The sequence below is a fragment of the Orycteropus afer genome, unplaced genomic scaffold (assembly GCF_000298275.1).
Source record: "Orycteropus afer afer isolate SDZICR_OR568_19922 unplaced genomic scaffold, OryAfe1.0 scaffold00125, whole genome shotgun sequence".
In the NCBI taxonomy this organism is placed as follows: Eukaryota; Metazoa; Chordata; class Mammalia; order Tubulidentata; family Orycteropodidae; genus Orycteropus; species Orycteropus afer.
Genome location: NW_006921712.1, coordinates 4,355,033 through 4,358,785, shown reverse-complemented (window position 1 = coordinate 4,358,785; position 3,753 = coordinate 4,355,033). Strand labels below are relative to the sequence as shown.

Sequence of the window (3,753 nt, the reverse complement as noted above, 5' to 3'; positions counted from 1 at the left end):
ATATATACATATATTATTTTTTTGGTGAAGATATATACACAGCAAAACATAGATCAATTCAACAATTTCTACACGTACAATTCAATGACATTGGTTATAGTCTTCAAGTTGTGCTACCTTTCCCAAACTGTTTCACCATCATCAACACAAACTCATTGCCCTCTAAGTTTCTCCCAGTTATTTTTTCAAAGAGATCAGTTACCACATAGAAATGTGAAGCAGTTTTGCTGTGCATGGTAGTTAAGTTTCAACTTAGCTGGGCCTGGTTGAGTGGCTGGGCATCTGGATATAGTTATTCCCCATGGTGAGATTGGTAATTACTACGTGGTGGAATCTATTGGAGCAGTTGAGTAGCTGCTTTAGGGATGTGGTCTGCTTCCTACATATAAGAAACAGCTTTGGGAATGGTCTCTAGCTTACGGCATGATTAAACCCTGCATGTGGCCAAGTCATTATTCAGCAGCCTGGCACACTCTGCCTGCCGATCTCGAGACTCTCAATGGACTTGAATCAATGGCCTGCCATGTGGTTTTATAACATCGGGACTGTGCCATTTTATTTGTTGACCTTGGGATTGTTAGCCTCAGCAGCCAGTAGCTGCCTGAGTTAAGAGATGCCTCTAGCTTCAGTGGGCCTGGAGCAAGAGGCAGAGCTGAAGCCCAAGGTTGAGGAGCTCTCACACAACCCCTAGGACCTGGCACTTGGAACTCGGGCTCCAAATTCTGAGAATAAACTCCTGTTTGTTAACACCATCGTATTTGTGGTATATTCTTCTCAGAGTAGCACTAGGTAAGTCAAAACACTGTGCTACCTACTGGACCCATGGTTTCGATTCACATAGCACAATCTCTCTTATAATGGCTCCCTCACATATTCCCCCAAATTCAAACTAAAAAAGGAACCTGAGATAACTCTGTGATGGAAACAGAGTTTTCTGCATTTCTAATGAATCAGATAAGCAAAAAGAAATTGTAAGGTGGTTGCATGGTACAAAATGATGATAATGATCTTAAATAAAAAGATTTAAATGTTAAAATACTGAATAAACTTCAAAAAGTAGTATACATATACACACACATATATACATACATGCATATACATATATGTATAATGTCAGCATAATTACTTTTAGCTTTATAAACTTGATATATGATCCCTAGGAAATAAACATAGTATGTGTGTGTGTGTGTGTGTTTATACACACACACACATAAATATATATATATATATGCAGATATATAAAGAGAGAGCTCTGGTGGTAGAGTGCCTAAGGCATTTTAACTACTAAGTAGAAGCTGCCAGTTCAAACCCACCAGCCACTCTTTGAAGGGAAGGTTGGGCAATCTACTTCCATAGAGATACCTACTAGGAAACCCAAAGAGAGAGGTTGCTATGAGTTGGAAATGATTCAACGGCAGTGAGTTTGATATATATATAAAACAAAGCCTTATGTTTTTCAACTTGCTTTCACTTATTGACATTTGTGGAAGGAGGGCAAACATTAATTTGAAACATTCTTTTCAGAATTAAATAGGGCTCTATCTCTTGCCTACTGAATTTTATATGCAATAAAGCAGCAACAGAATTCAACTATGCCCCCAACTCCATAAATATGTTTTTATAATCTGATAAGAACACTGTATAAATGATTCAGTTTCCAGTTGAATGGACAACATATATTATTCCATATGTTCATTTCTCTAGGAGTCATTTATCAAATTTATAAAGCCAAAACTAATTCTTGTGCCAACATTATATACTACTAGTAAATATAACAAAATCAAACCAAAAAAAAACAAAACAAAACAAATTCACTGCTGTCAAATCAGATCCATCTCATAGAGACCCCTCGTTGGGTTTCTGAGGTAGTAACACTATGGAAGTAGATTACCCAACCTTCCTTTCGAGAAGTGGCTGGTGGATTTGAACTGCTAGCCTTGTGGTTAGCAGTCAAATGCCTAGGCACTACACCACAGATCACTAACAGTAAAGGCATCACACATCTGTGAAGCTAAGCTGCTGAACATTACAGTGAAGAACTTCCCCACTTTCCACTAGCATTTTGAATGGGATTAGCAAAGCCACACAGGAGAAGAGTAAAGTTTAATTTATTTGTTTGTTACCAAAAATTATTACTTATTTTTGTACAACAAAGGAGAGAAAATGTTAGTTGTGATAAAGCACCACAAAGGTCACACAGCAGATGTTTCTGGGCCACTTGTTAGAAACAAACAGATCCAGAAAAGCCACAGGGTGAGTCAACTTTACCTCATGTTATGCAGAACAGTTGTAGTATCATAGCAACCACAAGTAAAAAGGTCAGAGGAGAGCTAACTTTGATAAGGTGCTCTTAGAACCACAGAGCAAAGACAAGGAGTAGCTAGTAAGAGTGCCAGCTCATTCAAGGGCAGGAGAAAAGAGAAAGAAGGACAAGCTGAAAATAAGCTACCTATTCCATCCTGAGAGCTCTGGTGGTTTAGTGCCTTAGGTATTTGACTGCTTACCAGAAGGTTGGCGGTTCAAATCCACCAGCCACTCCTCGGAAGGAAACCCAAGGAGGGGATGCTATGAGTTAATCTACGACAGTGAGTTGTTTTTTTTTTGTATCCCCATCCTACCTCCCCCAACCAGGAGGAATTCAGCAGAACTTAGGACAAAAGGTAATTCTTGCCAATTCTCTTCCCATCGTCTTCCTCTCCCCTTAGTAATTATCTCTGGCCACACTCACATACGTGTTTCAGACTTAGAAACTACTTTTCTCTTACTTCAACAGTGCTTTTTCTAAAGTAATGTGGACCTACCCATTTCTCCCTCCAAAGAATCCTCTAAGGTACATCAGCAATTGAATTACAAATGGCAAAAAAAAGAAAAACTGGACATGACAGAAAACCCTTCACACAAATCTGGCATCAGCAGTTTAGTTCCAATTTTATCATCAGATAAAATTGAAGATGTTTATCTGCTTAATGGATGAATATATCATTTATGGAAAATTCTGATGAAAGTCTTAAGGCACTCCAGGTGCGGGGAGGAGGGAAAGGAAAGAAAAAAAAAAAAAAAAAAACTATATGTAAACTGCCAAAGTAAATCTTAGGGTAACAATTTAGAAGAATTTGCTAAAGCATTTTAAATGGAAGTGGTTTAAAGCCAAAATTTTTGAGGCAATTATTTGCTGAAATTCAGAGTTCATGAACTTTTATCTATTCCTCCTCAGTGAATTTATTTAGAGGAAAGTGGAAAAAAGAAAACAGTGTAAAGTTCTTATATGGTCCAATCTGTAAAAAATTGTGAATAATATAATAGGTAATTTATGTCCTCAATAGGGGTCTTGTGCAATGCTTCAGTTAGCTGCTATTATCCTGATGACACAGTGTCACCAAGGTGTTAGATTTGGAGTCAGACAACCAAGTTAGAATTTCAGCACTTCTACTACCTAGCTGTGTTGCCTTGAGCAAGTCATTAATGTTTATAAGCCCTAGTTTATAATTCATAAAGAATGAAATAACATCCTTTCCGGAGTCATTTTAAAAGAATTAATGCAAAGAAAAGAGTTGCATATCTGTTAAAGAGCTACACAAATACTAAGTGGAATCATGTTATTCTTCTTCTTAATGACCATTTGTAAACTATCTGGTGAAGATTTCCAAGGTTGTTCTCTGCCGCTGTGGCTTTCATTTGTTCTGTTTCCAACAATCCATTCCTGCCTTTTCTGTCTAAAAATGTATGTTTTGATAAATACCCAGGCATAATATT

General features: G+C 37.5%; 1 protein-coding gene across 1 annotated transcript in view; it reads right to left on the bottom strand.

The window, feature by feature from the left end:
• ARHGEF10 (Rho guanine nucleotide exchange factor 10) overlaps positions 1-3,753 on the bottom strand; it is a 249,456-nt gene that overhangs the window by 148,431 nt on the left and 97,272 nt on the right. The gene's annotated exons all lie outside the window — the stretch shown is intronic.